Source organism: Schistocerca gregaria, chromosome 7 (assembly GCF_023897955.1).
Source record: "Schistocerca gregaria isolate iqSchGreg1 chromosome 7, iqSchGreg1.2, whole genome shotgun sequence".
NCBI classification, from domain to species: Eukaryota; Metazoa; Arthropoda; class Insecta; order Orthoptera; family Acrididae; genus Schistocerca; species Schistocerca gregaria.
The window spans coordinates 459,767,523-459,789,441 of NC_064926.1; the positions used below are offsets into that span (position 1 = coordinate 459,767,523).

General features: G+C 45.0%; 1 non-coding gene across 1 annotated transcript; it reads left to right on the forward strand.

Annotated features, from left to right (window-relative positions):
* Positions 1-19,591: 19,591 nt before the first annotated feature.
* Positions 19,592-19,666, forward strand: Trnat-ugu (transfer RNA threonine (anticodon UGU)). The gene has a single exon. It is a non-coding gene; the product is annotated as a tRNA-Thr (tRNA).
* The last annotated feature ends 2,253 nt before the right edge of the window (positions 19,667-21,919 follow it).

A 21,919-nucleotide genomic window follows, 5' to 3' on the forward strand; every position in this document is an offset into this window, starting at 1 on the left:
CTACATTCATTTCAACGAAAAATAAGAAAGCAGGAATTTGACTCGATACTTTTTACGTACCTACATGAAGTTTTACAGATGCGAAATAAGATTACTGTCTAGAAAAAGATAAATCTTGAGACCAGTTTGCGCACAGGTCGCGCACGAATATCCGTCCAGTGAATTCGACATGACGCACATTGTTCTTCGCAGAAGGCCCTGCGATGCTGGAGCCGTCTATGACGTCACCAGCTGTATACATGACGGTTACTCACGGAAATGCGGACGTTAAGTTATCCGCGGATTTGTGTGAAGACCAGCGGGCGAGCAACGGCTGAGCAACGCTACGCTAATCGCTGTGGAGGAGTTGCCTGGTGAAGGGATGGGGGGGGGGGGGGGGGGGGGGGAGGCGGGGGGCAGCGGCCGGGTTAATTAATCAAGACCGGCCCGACAGCTATTGTGCAGTTAGGACCTGCTCGGCCGGCCGCGGACGGCGGGAAACAAAAATGGCGAAAGAGAGAAATAATCCCCTGTACCTGTGGCGCGCCACGGCTCATTGTCCATATCTTAGCCTCAACAGATTGTCCGTGTTGAGATATATATAAAAACTTTAGTAATCCTCCTGCCCGCTTCACTTTTTCTGTATTTTTTGTATGCGTGCGTGAGTGAGCGTGTGTGTGTGTGTGTGTGTGTGTGTGAAGTAACAACTGGAGGACCGGTTGGCCGGGGACGAACGCGCGTTGAATAATATGAAGGACGCAATAATATTCATACGGCGGCGCTGCGCTGCGCTTGGCGATCGCCAGAGGTGACCGTGTAAAATGCAAATCCGCGGTGCCACAGTGCGGATGCATTGTCCAGGGAGCCGGACACTGCAACGCGTCCGTAGTCCGTGGATTCGGTGGCGCCAATCGTTCCTCTTTCAAAAACTTCCATTATCGTCATAATTCCTTCAACCGTCACCATTTGCGTTTCCCATAAGTCTCTTCCAGTCAGTGGAGTCCGACTGCAGCTTAATCCTTCACAAATACAGTCCACTCCACATTACGTTACCGCGTAGTTCTTCGCATAATATCCTTCGATTGCAGCCATAATCTTGACATCCTTCAGTCCTCTTTCGTGTTTTTCTCCTTTATTTCAATTGGTATACTTCAGTCACCCCTTTATCGTATCTAAATTACGGATTCTTCTAAGTTCTAATTCTATTTATAATTCTTACCTTTCCTTTTATAATTTATTTGTAAAAGGCAGGCACATAATCCGTTTCACTTTAGTCGTCTCGTCTGGTATTCTTCAGTCATCCGTTTCTCGCCTGCAGCCTACGTGAACCTCCTGCGATCTACTTTGGCCTACAATTCCCAATTCCATCACCCCTCTGACGTACGGGTGAAGAGCTCTAGTATTCCACTATTAACGATTCCCGTGCATAGTCCCAGTGACCGTAGTGACTATTCAAATCTCCAACATAAATCGATGAGTGCGCCGTAATTGTGAGAACATCCAGTGGCCACAGCTCATTTGGTAGGTTGTAAATATTATTTATAATGGTCCCCTCCACCTGTGTGGAGACATAATGGATCTCATTTTCTGTATTTGTCGAAATGAGACGAACAAGCACGATATTGTTCCTTACATAGGTGGCAACACCATACACTCTGTGATATGTAGCACCCATAAGATCACAGCGATGAACCATACCTTCCTTACGCAAGTCTTCCACAGTTAGAGATGTGTTTTCTGGAGTAGAACTACTTCAGTATCGTTGTCTACAAAGAGTTTAGAAAGGTACTCGCTTTTAGCTCGGCTAACGTCTTCTACGAGGGTCACTCCAAAAGAAATGCACACTTTTTTTTTTAATCCATCTTTTATTCTACATGTTTCAACGTTTTACGGTGTGTAGATACATCGTTTAGGAACAATATTTTCATTTCTCCACATAATTTCCATCCCTCTCAACTGCCTTACGCCATCTTGGAACCAGCGCCTGTATACCCGCACGGTAAAATTCTGAACCAACCTGCTGGAGCCACTGTTTGGTAGCGTGCCCAATCTTCAAACCTTGTTCCACGAAGAGAGTCTTTCAGTTTCCCAAAGAGATGATAGTCACATGAAGCCAGATCAGGACTGTAAGGCGGGTTCAGTGTTGACCATCCGAGTTTTGTGATCGCTTCCGTGGTTTTTTGACTGACATGTGGCCGTGCACTGTCGTGCAACAGCAAAACATCCTGCTTTTGCCGATGTGGTCGAACACGACTCAGTCGAACTCGAAGTTTCTTCAGTGTCGTCACATATGCATCAGAATTTATGGTGGTTCCACCTGGGATGATGTACACAAGCAAGAGTCCTTCGAAATCGATAAACACCGTAGCCATAACTTGTTCAGCAGAAGGTCTGCTTTTGAATTTTTTTTTTCCTTGGGTGAATTTGCATGATGCCACGCCATTGATTGCCTCTTTGTCTCTGAAGAAAAATGATGGAGCCATGTTTCATTACCTGTCACAATTCTTCCAAGGAATTCATCTCCACCATTCTCATACTGTTCCAAAACTTCGCTGCATACCGTTTTTCTTGTTTCTTTGTGAGCCACTGTCAACATCCTGGGAACCAACCTGGCACAAACCTTTCTTAACGCCAACACTTTCAGTATTCTACAAACACTTCCTTTTCCTATCCCAACGTAGCGTGACAATTCATTCACTGCGATGCGTCTGTTAGCAGTCACCAATTCGTTAATTCTCTGCACATTGCCAGGAGTGTGTGCAGTACGAGACCTGCCGTTGCAAGGACAATCCTCAATATTGCCGTTCCCGCTTTCATCATGCTTGCCCACCGACTAACTGTACTGCGATCGACAGCAGCATCTCCTTACACCTTTTTCAACCTCTTGTGGACGTTTCCCACTGTCTCACTTTCACAGCACAGGAATTCTATGACAGCACATTGCTTCTGACGAACATCAAGTGTAGCAGCCATCTTGATGTCATGCTGTGAGGGCGCCACTCACGGGAACAGGTTGAACTAAGTTTGAAAACAGGCAGGAAGGATGCATCTACACAATGCAAAACTTTCACACATGCATTATGAAAACTGTATTTTTACAAAAAAAAGTGTGCATTTCTTTTGGAGTGACCCTTGTATGTTTAGATGGCATACTCAGATTGATTGGCCTCGTCTTTTAATCAGTTGGTCCTGGAAAGGTTCATTTTTTAAAGCTTTTTGATTTTGATTTGTCTCCATATTTGTAGCCAGGAAATCCAATATATGGTCTGGCTGCCCATTCGTTCTAGCTCTTGCATGTAGAACAAAGGATCTCGGGCGAGCGGAGACAATTCCCACAGAAGACGTAGCCGTTATGAGCGCCTATTTTAGAAATAGGAGACTTAAACCCAGTACAAGTAAAACTGAAGTATGTACATTACATCTGATAAACAAATAAGCTAACGCGTAGTTCAGAGTGAAACTTAGTGGAAACACTCTTTGTATATCAAGTACCCTAAGTACTTTGGAGTCACCCTTGACCGCACCCTTTCATATAGAAAACATCTTGAAAATACTGCTGCCAAGATAGAAACTCATAACAATACTATTCAAAAATTGTATGGAATGACATGAACGGGTCCAGCAGATACCTTGCGCGCATCATCCATTGCGCTGGTCTTCCCAGTAGCCGTTTATTGTACCCACGTATGGCTAAACAACTGCCACGCCAACTTCATCGACGTCCAGTTGAACGTCACTATGCGATTAATAAATGGGGCAATCCGACCAACACCGATTTATTAGCTTCCTCTGCTGAGCCAACTTCTATCCATCCACAGTGCGCAGCACCGAGACCTTGCTTAGGGAATACCGCAAGCTACACGAGAACCTCGAATTACCCATACAGGAAGACAAACCTAGTTAACGACGATATAGATTCCGTTCAAGAAACCCACCATTACGGCAAGCAGATCAGCTAGATGCCAGTCATACCGGGATGAGAGATCTGTGGGACAAAGTTGTCAACTTACTGAAAATCATGTAGAGCGTCTGTGGTTCCGAAAGTATAACAGTGATACTGCTGGCACAGAACTCGACAGGAAACTGTGGGTCAAACTGAACAGAGCTCGCACTGGGCATGGACGATGCGCAGATTCTCTTTACATATGGGGCGCTACAGATCTCCGGTTTGTATCTGTGGGGCTGCAAAAGCGACAATCAAGCACATTAGCGATGAATGCTCCTTGAATACTTACCAGGGGGATTTGAGCGACCTCGGGACAGCTGTTGATATGACTTTTATATTGATTAGGAACCTAGATACTGACATTTAGTTAGTCTTATATCTAGTCTCCTAATTTCATATTCTTGTTATATACGGTATTACTAATATTATATACCTGCAATTTTAAACTGCATATTAGCCATACAAATAAATAAATAAAATAAAATGATTCCCGTGTAATGTGTTGTGTCCAGAAAAGAGCACTGTGTAGTTGTGAGTGCATTATGTCGGCAGTACGTGAACTCCAACATGGGTCAATTGTTACTGCTCGTATGATGGGCATGTATTCGAGAGAGTCGAAATGTTCGGTGTTTCAAGAGGCAACGTATCTAAGATTTATACCGCATATAGTGAAAGCGGAAAAACATAATCCGCTAATTCACAACTTGGGCGAATGTGTATGTTGAGTGACGGTCATTGAAGAGGGCTGTGACGAAAAGTAAGAGGACGGCAGCTGCAAAAGTCTGCACAACTAAATGTCGCACTCGCGCACCCTGTCAGCACCAAAGCAACAAGAAGGGAGCTCCATAAGCAGGGAATTGCAGTGCCATCTGGAAATCCAAAGACACTCATCAGTGACGCAAGTGCTCCCATCAGGAAAACTGGTTGCCGAACCCATAAAATCTGGACTGTGGAGCTATGGAAGAAAGTCATTTTGTCGGACGAGTTCTTGTTTCATACTGTTTCCAATTTCCGGTTGAGTTAACGTTGCAAGAATGAAACATGGCGGGCTTTCGGTGAATATTTGGGCAACCATATCGTGGTGTTCCATGAGCGCCGTGAATGCGCTGCACGGTCGCATTGTTACTAAGGGTTATATGACCATTTTATCTGACCTGGTCCATCCCACAGTACAATGTTTGTTCCCCTGTGGTGTTGCTGTGTTCCGAGACGACAGGGCCCCCACTCACACAGCACGCATCATCCACGGCTGGTGTTGTGAGTACGACAATGAGTTTTCGCGGTTCTCCTGGCCACCAGTCAGCAGATCTCAATATTATTGAGCCTTTGTGATCTACATTGGAGAGATGGGTGCATGGCCGCTACACCTCCGTCATTGTTACCTTAACGTGCCACTACTCGTATTTTGCAGGAAGAATGATATAAGATTCCCCTTAAAACCATACAGGACCTGTATTTATTCATTCCGAGACAACTGAAAACAATTTTAAAAGCCAACATTTGTCCTACACCTTATTAGATATGGTAATATACCAAGTTTTTGCTGTTTCCTTTTTTTTAACCCTCTGTGCGTCAAACATAAATTTCCTCAACTCGATTTCTTTACTGACAGAAGGGGCCGAAAGTAACCTTACTCGATTTCTTCTATGAAATGCACATTTTTCTTGAACTGAGACAACACAGGAGCAGAATTCACACAAACGCAAACAACACTGCTTCGAAATACACTTTCGTATGATTAACATTTTCACTTTTTTGTCTCAGACGTTCATGGTACCACGTAGGTGAACTGATGTTGACACTTTGACATGTTCATGGATCAGATTGCCAAATCTAGTCGAGGCTGAACCGCAATAGGACTGACTAATGAAGATGTGGGTGCACCTTGAAGAAGTGGGGTTTCCGTCCATCTGCTGACTGTTACTGCGGAACGGAGGAGCAAACAGTAAATGATATTGTTCAGGAGTGCCCACTTCGAGTTTTTGGCGGTGATCTGAGGACTTTACATCAAGTGACTCAAAGTGCTCTTGACTGGTTGCCACATTCGGACATTTCCAATTGATTGTAGATACTTTTGTGTACATGTAAAACCATACGATAAATAAATAAAAACATAATTAATGAGTCACATTCCATTTTCCAGTTTCTGGAGCACCTCTTTCCTTTGAGGAATAGAGAGAGGTTGGGTAAGGGACTTTTCCTGTGTTCGTTAGAAGCAACTATCACATCTTCAATAGGCCACCTAGATGTAAATTTTCCGTTGCTTGCCGAAGTCCATTAGATAAATCATTTTGAAAGGGACATGACTGACTTTCTTTCCCGCCTTCGTCGCCATCAAGCTGCTAAATCTAAATATCTCTGTTTTTTTTTTCTTTGAGGAAACGCCAAAGAAAGATATAATAAAATGTAACACTTACAGACGTCCTTACGATGTTATTTATTATTTGGCTAACATTTTCGGTGCTTCAGCACACCATCTTCAGGCCTTAACTGACGTTGAAGGGGTTAGCTCCAGTCGTCTACACGATTCATCAGTGGCCAACATTTATGAACCGGTTGTAGCAGACTACCTGTAACAACGATGTCGTGTCTCCAACCATACATCCCATGGGGACACAACATCGTTGTTACCGCTACATTGCGAAAACCAGTTCTTAGATGTTGGCCACTGATGAACGATGTAGACGACTGGAGTTAATCCCCTCACCGTCAGTTAAGGACTGCTGTAGCACCGAAATTGGTAGCCAAATAATAAATAACACCGTAAGGACGGCTGCAGGTGTTCCATTTCATTACACAAGTTAACAGTCAAAGTCCGTCAAACCTCCTGTCAGAAGGATGAACATACAAAAACCAAAGGAAGAAGCCAGATGATTTACTGTTCAGTGTGTGGGCCGGCCATTTTATGCCTCTTTCAAGGGATTATGGAAATGTTTTCGAGTTCACATGAAGGCAACTCGGTCCATTAATTCTAGCCAACCGTTGTAACCTGACCGCGCTTAGATGCCCGGCGTTGTACACAGAGCGCACTTCAGCTCAGAATGGACGCAGTCATTCATATGGCACGGATTGTAACATAGAAAGAAGTACCGCAGAGCAAATTACACAGAATCGCTGAGCAACAGCCGCAGGTAACGATAGAGGATTACCTCGTGCCTGTGTGATCATTATCATCAGCCATTTGTCATCCATCGCTGTACGATTGTGGAATTCTCGTATAGCGAACGCGTCTCCTTATGATTCTACACACGCGAACGATGCTGGACCCGGTAGTAACTCATGACTACCACATCTCTACCTGCAGCTCCCCATTCGAAACGTGCATATCCAGAAGGCAATGCACTGCACTAGAGCTGTCGAATTATTGTATCTCACTAATTCGATGTAGTTCATGACAATGAGCACATGTATCAGTTGCCGTCATCCAGTCTTTCTTACTTTTGGAGTCGTTTGAAGCGACCGCTCCTCAGCAAGACGTTTCAACACGGCTGACTACTAGTGTAAGTCGACTTCTTCCTAGTTTTGAAAGGAAGTACTATACGCTTCTGGAGATGGAGGGTTTCGCTAACTCGGTTTAATTATATCTAAGGCGAACCATTTCACCTTCTTTGTGATGTCTCATTTACAAATCAACTGGAATGAAATTTAGTTAGATATATCAGCCGCCTGGCACTGTTGCTGAAAAGGTGTGTACGTATGACGGTAGTGATGAAGATAACATTTTAGGAATCAGTACGAGAATGTTATTGTTCATAAAGCCAGGATTGTTATTCATGACATTAAATAAAGTTGCTGGTGAGACATAGTTTGACGAACAGGGTTTGATGAAAAAACTGCGGTTAATATTAGGTCTAAATTTAAAGAGTTTTCATTGCTTTCCTTCGATTTCTGCGATATCAAGGGGAATCTTAGAGTCGGATTCCTACATTAGTTTTAACTGTTTTAATGCTACTGACGTTGTGCAGGCAAGAAAATACAGGACAACTTCGTTCACATAGGACATATTTCAAAACCCAAAGAGATTCGAATGTTAATAGAGCAGAAAGTGAATGCAAACGTTACGATACATGTACTCCTCTCTACGAAGCATAGATATCACTGATTTAATGATGAAACGATTAGTGTCATGAGGTGGTTCACTAAACATCTGTGAATCTGTTAACATAAAAGAATAATTACAAATATCTATAAAGTGACAGTTTCTCTGTAGATACTATTGGCTAAAAAATTAGAACGTATCGTAACGATTCAGTAATGAAGAATAGGAGGAAGGTGATTTTTCGTCACTGTTTTATCATTGATAACGGCTAAGAAAGTGCGGTGATATTATATTCAATGACCGTTGAGTGCAAGTACACGCGTCAGAGTCTACCATTACTATTCCGCTTGACGAATACGTTGCAAAATAAAATACCCAGAACTGTCAAAATCTGCCTAGGTTAATCCTAAATTTTTTATGCTCAAACAATCGTAAGCTGATATTCGATATATTAATGCCCTAAGAAAGTGCATTGGTGAGCCGCTTAGGTTAAAATTATTGCACTGCCGTAAATTTACAATCACTCTGTACTAAAGAGTATCACGAGTGTGAATCTGGTTTGCAGGAGACTTCAAACCGCGCTCCTTCACTACATCTCAGTTAAGACCAGCAGCCACTCCACTCATTCATCACACTGTATACCAGTTAGGTTCCTTTCAGAGTATGCTGATACAATAGCTCCATACTTAACAATCATATACAACCGTTCGATTGACGAAAGAACCGTACCCAAAGACTGGAAAGTTGCATAGGTCACACCAATATTCAAGGAAGGTAGTAGGGGTAATCCAATAAATTACAGGCCCATATCATTAATGTCGATATGCAGCAGGATTCTGGAACATATACTGTGTCCGAACATTACGAATTATCTCGAAGAAAACGATCTATTGACACGCAGGGAATACGGATTTAGAAAACATCGTTCTTGTGAAACACAACTAGCTCTTTACTCACTCGAGTTGTTGAGAGCTATTGACAAGGGATTTCAGATTGATTCCACATTTCTAGATTTCTAGAAGGCTTTTGACACTGTACCACACAAGCGGCTTGTAGTGAAACTGCGTGCTTATGGAATATCGTCTCAGTTATGTGACTGGATTCGTGATTTCCTGTCAGAGAGGTCACAATTTGTAGTAACTGACAGAAAGTCATCGAGTAAGACATAAGTGATTTCTGGCGTTCTCCAAGATATTGTTATAGGCCCTTTGCTGTTCCTTATCTATATAAAAGATTTGGAGACAATATGAGCAGCCGACTTAGGTTGTTTGTAGATGACGCTGTCGTTTATCGGCTAGTAAAGTCATCAGGAGATCAAAACAAATTACAAAACGATTTAGAAGAGGTATCTGCATGGTGTAAAAATTGGCAACAGACCCTAAATAACGTAAAGTGTGAGGTCATCTACATGAGTGCTAAAAGGAATCCGCCAGCCGCGGTGGTCTCGCGGTTCTAGGCGCGCAGTCCTGAACCGCGCGACTGCTACGGTCGCAGGTTCGAATCCTGCCTCGGGCATGGATGTGTGTGATGTCCTTAGGTTAGTTAGGTTTAAGTAGTTCTAAGTTCTAGGGGAGTAATGACCATAGCAGTTGAGTCCCATAGTTGCCTGAGCCATTTGAACTATTTTAAAAGGAATCCGTTAAACTTCGGTTACACGATAAATCAGTCGAATCTAAAAGCCGTAAATTCAACTAAATACTTAGGAATAACAATTACGAACAACTTAAACTGAAAGGAACAGACAGAAGGCTAACCAAAGATTGTGCTTATTGGCAGAACACTTAGAAAATGTAACAGATCTACTAAAAAGACTGCCTATCCTACGCTTCTCCGTCCTCTTTTAGAACACTGCCGCGCGGTGTGCGATCCTTACCAGATAAGATTGACGGAGTAGATAGAGAAAGTTAAAGGAAAGGCAGCGCTTTTACTATCGCGAAATAGGGGGAGTGTCACTGAATTGATACAGGATTTAGGCTGGGCATCATTAAAGGAAAGGCGCTTTTCGTTGCGACGGAGTCTTCTCATAAAATTTCATCACCAACTTTCTCCTCCAAATGCGAAAATATTTTGTTGACGCCGATCTGTATAGGGGGAAACGACCACCGTAATAAAATAAGGGAAATCAGAGCTCGCGCGGAACAATATAGGTGTTCGTTTCCACCGCGAGCTGTACCAGATTGGAATAATAGAGAATTTTTGTGAAGGTGGTTCGATGAGCCCCCTGCCAGGTACTTAAATTTGATTGGCAGAGTATCTATGTAGATGTAGATTTAGATGCAGGAGAGTGATCCTTAGGTCAACCTCTGACTTGACGTTGCCATTTATTTTCTTTGCAATGGCATAGACAAGACATTAACTTTCATGTACACTCCGTCTTCAGGCCACGAGTGGTCTACCGAGATTATCCGACCGCCGTGTCATCCTCAGCGGAGGATGCGGATAGGAGGGGCGTGGGGTCAGCACACCCCTCTCCCGGTCATTATGATGGTATTCTTGACCGAAGCCGTTGCTATTCGGTCCAGTAGCTCCTCAATTTGCAACATGAGGCTGAGTGCACCCCGAAAAATGGCGACAGCGAATAGCGGATGGATGGTCACCCATCCAAATGCCGGCCACGCCCAACAGCTCTTAACTTCGATGATCTCACGGGAACCGGTATATCCACTGCGCCAAGGCCGTTGCCCTAACTTTCATGTGCGCATTTCTTATTTATTTACAAGCTGCTTTCTTTCAGCTGTTACATCGTGTGGCATGAGAACAAGTAATGGCCCTCAACGCCGTTAGTGCAGTTTAGGACAAACACGCTGGATCACCTCGCGCTGAACAATTACAGTACATAGACTGCCGGAGAAAAATTAGTACACCTGGGAAGACGACGTCGATTTTTATAGGATGTCGGGGGTTGTAGATGTGGTGATAATGGTTTCAGCCTCGTTCGCCAACAGATATCGCAGTGTTATAGCTACCAGACCGCCATCTGTGTCTTAATGGGGAATGCTCACAGCCAGAAGGCTCGTTGAGGGGTAAACGTGTGAAGCACGCAGGCAACGACGCCATGGACACTCACTCCCGCTTCATACAGCCAACTGAACGAGTTTTGAAGAGCTCAAACTGTGGCCTTCCGAGTGGTGGGATGGTCCTCTCCACAGAAATTGGGCGTGCTGTGTCAATTGTGCAACGCTGCTGCTATCAGTGGTCACATGGACATTCAGATACCTGTATACGAGGTTCTACATCTACATCTACATGACTACTCTGCAATTCACATTTAAGTGCTTGGCAGAGGGTTCATCGAACCACAATCATACTGTCTCTCTACTATTCCACTCCCGAACAGCGAGCGGGAAAAACGAACACCTAAACCTTTCTGTTCGAGCTCTGATTTCTCTTATTTTATTTTGATGATCATTCCTACCTATGTAGGTTGGGCTCAACAAAATATTTTCGCATTCGGAAGAGAAAGTTGGTGACTGAAATTTCGTAAAAAGGTCTCGCCGCGACGAAAAACGTCTATGCTGTAATGACTTTCATCCCAACTCGTGTATCATATCTGCCACACTCTCTCCCCTATAACGCGATAATACAAAACGAGCTGCCCTTCTTTGCACCCTCTCTATGTCCTCCGTCAATCCCACCTGGTAAGGATCCCACACCGCGCAGCAATATTCTAACAGAGGACGAACGAGTGTAGTGTAAGCTGTCTCTTTAGTGGACTTGTTGCATCTTCTAAGTGTCCTGCCAATGAAACGCAACCTTTGGCTCGCCTTCCCGACAATATTATCTATGTGGTCCTTCCAACTGAAGTTGTTCGTAGTTTTAACACCCAGGTACTTAGTTGAATTGACAGCCTTGAGAATTGTACTATTTATCGAGTAATCGAATTCCAACGGATTTCTTTTGGAACTCATGTGGATCATCTCACACTTTTCGTTATTTAGCGTCAACTGCCACCTGACACACCATACAGCAATCTTTTCTAAATCACTTTGCAGCTGATACTGGTCTTCGGATGACCTTACTAGACGGTAAATTACAGCATCATCTGCGAACAGTCTAAGAGAACTGCTCAGATGTCACCCAGGTCATTTATATAGATCAGGAACAGTAGAGGTCCCAGGATGCTTCCCTGGGGAACACCTGATATCACTTCAGTTTTACTCGATGATTTGCCGTCTATTACTACGAACTGCGACCTTCCTGACAGGAAATCACGAATCCAGTCGCACAACTGAGACGATACCCCATAGCTCCGCAGCTTGATTAGAAGTCGCTTGTGAGGAACGGTGTCAAAAGCTTTCTAGACGTCCACGCAGCACAGGCGCCCGCCAGGTTTACCGTATTGTAAGGGCGGCTGTGGCAATCACACAGCTAACAGATCACAGAGAAGGTGGCCAGGGAGCCCATATGTGTCAACACGAACTGTAGCGAACCAGTTATTAGCCGTAGGGCTACGGGTACGCGTACTTACAGCCCGTCTTTCACTCCCACCAGTGTCGACGCGCACGGCTCGACTGGTGTCGTCAGAGGACCACTTAGAAGATGGAATGGCGCGCCCTGGTCTTCAGCGATGGAAGCAGATTCTGCCTGCACCCAAGTGGTGGTCGACTGGGCGTACGACATAGTCGTGGTGAGTGTTGCCTCATCGGGTGCATTCGTGCAAGACACACAGGCTCCACGTCAGGCTTAGTCAGTGGCGCAATAAGCTACAACTCTCGTTCACCATTTGATGCTTCTGGAGCGGACGCTAACCAGCACTTGGTACATGTAGAATGTTGTTAAATCCGTTCTTTTACCATTCTTGCAACAGGAAGCTGATGTACCAACAGGATAGTGCTCCCACACACACTCACCGCCGGTAAAACTCAACGCGCTCAGCTTCCATTTCCAGCACGATATCCAGACTTGTCTCCAGTCGAGCATGTGTGGGATATGATTGCACGAGAAGTGATTCGGGCGACTTGTCAATCAACAGTTCTTACCGAACTACGTGGACAAGTCGAGCAGACGTGGCATATCGCATACCAGGACAGTATTCGTCATCTGTACGTTCGACTGGAGGCCAGAATCAGCGCCTACATTGCCGCTTGTGGGGGGCTACACCACCCATTAATATGAGTGTTTTACCTTGAGTAGATTCCTGGTACCTCAGAACCGCTTACGGTTCAAATAGCTCTGAGCGCTATGGGACTTACCTGATGAGGTCATCAGTCCCCTAGAACTTAGAACTAATTAAACCTAACTAACCTAAGGATTTCACACAAATCCATGCCCGAAGCAGGATTCCAACCTGCGACGTAGCGATCGCGCGGTTCCAGACTGTAGCGCCTAGAACCGCTCGGACATCCCGGCCGGCAGAACCGCTTATGCTATCGATATCTAAACGTAATCATTTTATGTACTCCATATACACTTGAAAGGTCTCTGAGTACTTCATCGCTGCAAAAGTTTTTAAATTACCTAATTGTTCACATGCAAGCCCTCAATTACATTTGCATTGAATATATTTTATGCTCCTAGATTTCCATCCATCTCATTACCGCCTTTGTGAAAGTACATATAAATGTATTTTTCGTGTTTCCATTGATAGCTAGTAGTATGGAACTTGCTGTCTGCTACTATCAGTCTGGCCAGCTTTGGGTGTTCATTCAAAGCAAAGGGGTTGGAGCCTTCTGCGTTGTCCCTATCAACAGTCGGTAGGTTGGTACCGGAAGCAATCCCTTTGGTCTTTCTGGCTACCTGCGGAGATTCGTCGTTCTCGGGGGTGCTTAAGCACTGGACGCTGGGCAGTCAGTGAGTGTGGTCGGTAGCTTAAGACTGAGATTAGAGCGATATGTGTCTTCAGGCTGGCTGAAGTAGTATAGGTGTACTATGCTCCGTGGAGTCAAGCTGTGCTCACCATTGGGTACCTCCAGTCCCGCACCGTGTCTACATCTACATCTACGTGATTACTCTGCTATTCACAATAAAGTGCCTGGCGGAGGGTTCAATGAATCACCTTCATGCTGTCTCTCTACCGTTCCACTCTCGAACGGCACGCGGGAAAAACGAGTATTTAAATTTTTCCGTGCGTGCCCTGATTTCTCTTATTTTATCGTGATGATCATTTCTCCCTGTGTAGGTGGGTGCCAACAAAGTAATTTCGCAATCGGAGGAGAAAACTGGTGATTGAAATTTCATGAGAAGATCTCGTCGCAAAGAAAAATGCCTTTGTTTTAATGATTGTCACTCCAATTCACATATCATGTCTGTGACACTGTCTTCCCTATTTCGCAATAATACAAAACGAGCTGCCCTTCTTTGTACTTTTTCGATGTCATCCGTCAGTCCCACCTGATGCGGATCCCATACCGTACAGCTACGCCAGAATAGGGCGGACAAGCGCTGTGTAAGCAGTCTCTTTAGTAGACCTGTTTCACCTTCTAAGTGTTCTGCCAATGAATCGCAGTCTTTGGTTTGCTCTACCCACAATATTATCTATGTGATCGTTGCAATTTAGGTTGTTTGTAATTGTAATCCCTAAGTATGTAGTTTAATTTACAACTCTGAGATTTGTATGACTTATCGGGTAATCGAAATTTAGCTGATTTCATTTAGTATTCATGTGAATAACTTCGCACTTTTCTTTATTCAGGGCCAGTTGCCAGTTTTCATACCATACAGATATCTTATCTAAATCATTTTGCTAGTCGTTTTGATCATCTGACGTTTTTACAAGACGGTAAATGACAGCGTTATCTGCAAACAATCTAAGACGACTATTCAGATTGCCTCCTATGTCGTTAATATAGATCAGGAACAATAGAGGGAGTGTAACACTTCCTTGGAGAACGCCGGATATTACTTCAGTTTTACTCGATGACTTTCCGTCTATTACTACGAACTGTAACCTTTCTGACAGGAAATCACGAATCGAATCGCACAACTGAGGTGATACTCCGTAGGCACGCAGTTCGATTAGAAGACGCTTGTGAGGAACAGTGACGAAAGCCTTCTGGAAATCTAAAAGTCTGGAATCAATAGCACGAATTACCTCACGAGTAGAAAGAGATAGTTGTGTTTCACAAGAACGATATTTTCTGAAACCGTGCTGACTATATGTCAATAAATCGTTTTCTTCTGTTGACATTAGCAGCCAACATTGTGGTTGCGTGGTATACAATATGTGGAGCGTCGATGCTGTAAACACCATTGGCTATTGCCACACTGCACACAAGGGGTTCGCTGTTAGTGCTACCTGTGCGAACCCGGGAGGGTCGCTAAGCACAATAAAGGGATTTTTAATGCAAGTTGCTACAGCCAGTGCGGAATATTATTGAAATTACGGAAATTCTGTATTGACAATGGGCTACAAGGCAACTAAAAAACTGATTGGTGGATAATGTGGTCTTAATACACTACTTGCCATTAAAATTGCTACACCTAGACGAAATGCAGATGATAAACGGGTATTCATTGGACAAATATATTATACTAGTACTGACATGTCATTTCATTTTCAGGCAATTTGGCTGCATAGATCATGAGAAATCAGTACTCAGAACAACCACTTCTGAGCGTAATAACGGCCTTGATACGCCTGCGCATTGAGTCAAACAGAGCTTGATGGCGTGTAGAGGTACAGCTGCCCATGCAGCTTCAACACAATACCACAGTTCATCAAGGGTAGCGACTTGCGTATTATGACGAGCCACTTGCTCGGCCACCATTGACCAGACGTTTTCAATTGGTGAGAGATCTGGAGAATGTGGTGGCCAGGGCAGCAGTCGAACATTTTCTGTATCCAGAAAGGACCGTACAGGACCTGCAACATGCGGTCGTGCATTATCCTGCTGAAATGTAGGGTTTCCTAGGGGTCGAATGATGGATAGAGCCATGGGTCATAACACACCTGAAATGTAAGGTCCACTGTTCAAAGTGCCGTCAGTGCGAACAAGAGGTGACCAAGACGTGTAACCAATGGCACCCCATACCATCACGCCGGGTGATACGCCAGTATGGCGATGACGAATACACGCTTCCAATATGCGTTCACCGCAATGTCGCCAAACACGAATGCGACCATCATGATGCTGTAAACATAACTTGCATTCATCCGAAAAAATTACGTTTTGTCATTCCTGCACCCAGGTTCGTCGTTGAATACACCATCGCAGGCGCTCCTGTCTGTGATGCAGCGTCAAGGGTAACCGCAGCCATGATCTCCGAGCTGATAGTCCATGCTGCTGCAAACGTCGTCGAACTGTTCGTGCAGATGGTTGTTGTCTTGCAAACGTCCCCATCTGTTGACTCAGGGATCGAGACGTGGCTGCACGATCCGTTACAGCCATGCGAATAAGATGCCTGTCATCTCGACTGCTAGTGATAGGAGGCCGTTGGGATGCAGCACGGCGTTCCGTATTACCCTCCTGAACCCACCGATTCCATATTCTGCTAACAGTCATCGAATCTCGACCAACGGGAGCAGCAATTTCGCGATACGATAGACCGCAGTCGTGATGGGCTACAGTCCGTCCTTTATCAAAGTCGGAAACGTGATGGTAAGCATCTTTCCTCCTTTCACGAGGCATCACAACAACGTTTCACCAGGCAACGCCGGTCATCTGCTGTTTGTGTATGAGAAATCGGTTGGAAACTTTCCTCGTGGGAGCACGTTGTAAGTGTCGCCACCGGGGCCAACCTTGTGTGAATGCTCTGAAAAGCGAATTATTTGCATAACACAGCATCTTCTTCCTGTCGGTTAAATTTCGCGTCTGTAGCACGTCATCTTGGTGGTGTAGCAATTTTAATGGCCAGTAGTGTATTTGTTTGAATATGAGCTTTAGATTGAAATACATAGCGAATGGTTGGAATAAAGTCCGCGACCACTGGCCCTCGTGCTTTTGTAACAAGTTACAAATGGTCTATGGTGGTGGGAGCGAGTCGGCGCCGCGGTGACAGCAGGTGGGCGTCGGGGAGCAGAGCAGGGCGGCGCGCCGCCCACGCGAACGGAAGCCGCCCGCTGCTCCGCGGCCGGCGGACAACGGGCCAGGCGGGAGTCTGCATTTAGCCGGCGGCCGGTCGCTTCCTGCGCGCCGCACCTGTCGCGCCGCTGACGGCTCCATCAGTCAGACCGCTCAGCGCCGCCGCCCGCGCGCGCCTGCCTGCTGCCTGCCAGAAACCCGACACCCACTTCCGTCAAGTGGCCACTCCGCGCTCCGCCGGAGAAGCCGAGCGGCTCTCCCAAAGTGCCCTCGTACGGTTCGATACAGAAACCAAACTTAACTCGAGCCGAATGGGCTCGTAGAGACCTTCTCTTCCTGGCATTAATGTGACGAAACAAAATTAAATATACTTATATGGATATGGTGTCAGTACTTTCAGACATGTCCGAAAGAACAGACACCACTGATGACCTGCAGACGTCTAGAGCGAAATTAGAATAATATATTAATACCTTCAGTTGCTGACAGGCGTTGATATGCAGGGTGTTACAAAAAGGTACGGTCAAACTTTCAGGAAACATTCCTCACACACAAATAAAGAAAAGATGTTATGTGGACATGTGTCCGCAAACGCTTAATTTCCATGTTAGAGCTCATTTTAGTTTCGTCAGTATGTACTGTACTTCCTCGATTCACCGCCTGTTGGCCCAATTGAAGGAAGGTAATGTTGACTTCGGTGCTTGTGTTGACATGCGACTTATTGCTCTACAGTACTAGCACCAAACACATCAGTACGTAGCATCAACAGGTTAGTGTTCATCGCGAACATGGTTTTGCAGTCAGTGCAATGTTTACAAATCCGGAGTTGGCAGGTGCCCATTTGATGTGTGGATTAGCACGGGTCAATAGCCGTGGCGCGGTACGTTTGTATCGAGACAGATTTCCAGAACAGAGGTGTCCCGACAGAAAGACGTTCGAAGCAATTGATCGGCGTCTTAGGGAGTACGGAACATTCCAGCCTATGACTCGTGACTGGGGAAGACGTATAACGAAGAGGACACCTGCAATGGGCGAGGCAATTCTTCGTGTAGTTGACGATAACCCTAATGTCAGCGTCAGAGAAGTTGCTGCTGTACAAGGTAACGTTGACCATGTCACTGTATGGAGAGTGCTACGGGAGAACCAGTTGTTTCCGTACCACGTACAGCCTGTGCAGACGTTATTAGCAGCTGATTGGCCTCCACGTGTACACTTCTGCGAATGGTTCATCCAACAATGTGTCAATCCTCATTTCAGTGCAAATGTTCTCTTTACGGATGAGGCTTCATTCCAAAGTGTTCAAATTGTAAATTTTCACAAATAACATGTGTGGGCTGACGAGAATCCGCACGCAGTTGTGCAATCACGTAATCAACACAGATTTTCAGTGAACGTTTGGGCAGGCATTGTCGGTGATGACTTGATTGTGTACCATGTACTTCCACCTACGCTCAATGCAGCACGTTATCATGATTTCATATGGGATACTCTACCTGTGATGCTACAACAGGTACCTTTACAAGTACCACACAACATGTGGTTCATGCACGATGGAACTCCTGCACTTTCGGTCGAAATGTTTGTACGCTTGTCAACAACGGATTCGGTGACCGATGGATTGCTGGAGGCGGACCAATTCCATGGCCTCCACGCTCTCCTGACCTCAACCCTCTTGACTTCCATTTATGGGGGCATTTGGAAGCTCTTGTCTACGCAACCCCGGTACCAAATGTAGAGACTCTTCGTGCTCGTATTGTGGACGGCTGTGATACAATACGCCATTCTCCAGGGCTGCATCAGCGCATCAAGGATTCCATGCGACGGAGGGTGGGTGCATGTATCCTCGCTAACGGAGGACATTTTGAACATTTCCTGTAACAAAGTGTTTGAAGTCACGCTGGTACGTTCTGTTGCTGTGTGTTTCCATGATTAATGTGATTTGAAGAGAAGTAATAAAATGAGCTCTAACATGGAAAGTAAGCGCTTCCGGACACATGTCCACATAGCATATTTTCTTTCTTTGTGTGAGGGGAATGTTTCCTGAAAGTTTGGCAGTACCTTTTTGTAACACTCTGTATATCAACGGGGACATGTGAAAATGTGTGCCCCGATCGCGACTCGAACCCGGGATCTCCCGCTTACATGGCAGACGCTGTATGCATCTGAGCCACTGAGGGCACAGCGGAGAGTGTGACTGCACGGACTATCTCGTGCACGCCTCCCCACATTGTCACCTTGTATGTCCACACACACTACATTCGTAGTGTCCCTGCACTCCAGTCCCGGTCGGGGCACACATTTTCACCTGTCCCCGTTGATATTTATCGACACCCGTCAGCTGCTGAAGGTATTAATATATGATTCTAATTTCGTTCTAGACGGCTGCAGGTCATCAGTGGCGTCTGTTCTTTCGGACATGTCGGAAAGAACAGACACCATATCCGTATAAGTATATAGTTCTGGCAATATCGGCCATGACCTCCTGCTTCTGAGCGGCTGCACACATATTACACGAACCCTTACGGGACTTGGTAAGACTGTCTTCCACGAGTAATGAGTGCGTTAGGTAGGGAGACTACGAATGTAGTGTGTGGACATATAAGGTGAGAATGTGAGTCTCGCGAGTAGCGTGGGCGAGACAGTCCCTGCAGCCGCACTATTTTCTGTGCCCTCGGTGGCTCAACTGGATAGAGCGTCTGCCATGTAAGTAGGAGATCCCGGGTTCGAGTCCCGGTCGGGGTACACATTTTCACCTGTCCCCGTTGATATATATCAACGCCTGTCAGCAGCTGAAGGTATTAATATATAATTCTAAGGAAAATTAATGTTCCATCTTCTCTTAACGATGTTGTCATTAGAAACGGAGAACAAACTGGGATTGTGGAGGGATTCATTTGAAGGTTCACAGCCTCGAAGAATTTTCTGAATGTACAAACATTCTGTTTCATTTAATGGAAACATACTGGACTTTTACGACTGACGCACCGAAAGTAAATTTCGTCATTGTTTCTGAAACAAAAGATGGTACACCAGCAGACACAAACAGACACCATAGGGATCCACATCCGTTGCTGGTTCAACTATGGAAGGGGCGTGAGGAGGAATGACGCATGCGCAGAATGTTGAAGAAGAGAGAGTTACAGAAGACCAGCGTGTCCAAGGTTAGTGAGTACATATCACGATGGCAGACGGGTCTGTACAGATTACGTAGTCGCCGATGGAAGTGGGTGCTTTTATCCGGTAAGAATGGGCACGTGGTACTACTATGTCCGTCTGTCATAAATGCCTCCAGACCGCGTATGGTGAAGAAGTCTAGATGTCTTCTTTTTTCCCCTTGAGTTTGATGCGGCCCACCTCGAATTTTCCTGATGTGCCAAACTTTTCATCTCAGAGTATCACTTGAAAACTGTGTCCTCAATCATTTGCTAGACGTGTACGAAACACTGTCTTCCCCTTAAGATTTTACTCTCTCCATCTCCTTCTAGCACTATGGAACTTACTCCCTGATATCTTAACAGATGTCCTGTCAACCTCTTCCTTCTCCTTGTCAGCGCTTCTCCATATATTCCTTTCACCGCCGATTCTGGCAGGAACCTCCTCACTCCTTACCGTGACAGTCCATCTAATTTTCAATATTCTTCTGCTGCACCACATCTCAAATGCTGCGGTTTTCTTCCATTTCGGCTTTCCTACAGTCCACGATTCACCAACATACAACGCTGTGCCTCGAAAATACATTCTCACAAATTTCTTCCTCAAATTAAGGCCTATGTTTGATACTAGCAGAATTCTCTTGGCCAGGAATGACCCTTTTGTCTATGCTAGTGTGATTTATTTTACTGCCTAGACAGCAGAATTCTTAACTTCATCTACTTTGTGACCGCCAATTTTTCTGTTAAGATTCTCGCTGTTGTCATTTCTGCTATTTCTCATTACTTTCGTATTTCTTCTATTATTTACCATTAGAACTGTTCATTCCATAAAACAGACCCTGCGATTTTTCTCAACTTTCTCTGAGCATAGCAACGTCGTCAGCAAATCTTATCATTGATATCCTTTCACCCTGAATTGGCTGGTGTTGCATGTTCAGAGAAGGAAGGCAGAGTGTGGGGGACGAAGATTGAAGTGAGCGAGTCCGGAGCGACGGTCCGGCACAGAGTTTTAATCTGCCAGAAAGTTTCACTGTTGAAATAGATGATCATCTTGTTCCAATAAATTGAACAGCTTCTGGTCTGCGAACAGGAAAAAAATAGTAGAAAGCGATCTTGGGGACGATTAGTTCGGGTTCCAGAGGAATGTAGGAAGAAGTGAATCACTACTGAATCTACGCCTTTCAGTAGATTCAGAGAAAGTGGCTGACATTGCTGCTTTGACATCCTGCAGACACTAGAGGTAAAATACGGGGATCCAAATGTTATCAGCAATATGTGCAGACACCGGACTGCAGCTGTAAGTGTCGAAGGACATGAATTGCACCTGGCCCAGATTACATTGACTGTCCAATGCTACGTCACATCCTACACAAAGGGGAACTGCTGCTGCTCAAAATTTACAATAGTGTATGCACACAAAAGACCCAAATCGACTTGCTATAGATATGTCATGTCGTTCCCGTCCAAAAATCGGCAAAAAGATGTGATAAACCCGAGTCATATCGGCCTGTCACATTACTGTCATGCTCGGCGAAGGTAATGTAAAGGATTATTAAGCAACGCTTAGAATGACCGTGTGAAAAAAGGAAAGTATTACCGGAAAACCAACTTGGATTTCGAAAAGGAGAAGTGACGACTGAAATCTTTTAATGGTTAGTTACTGACGTACAACTAAATTTCTCTCGGAATAACAACCTATATGATAGTTGCGTTCAGAGACTTTGTTAAAGCGTACGGCAATGTCTTGTCAGTCTCAGGGGAAAAAAATTGAAAAAACTCCAGGTTCCAAAATCATTCGTGCCTAACGTTGTAAGCTTTCTGTTCGATAACAAGACAATCATTT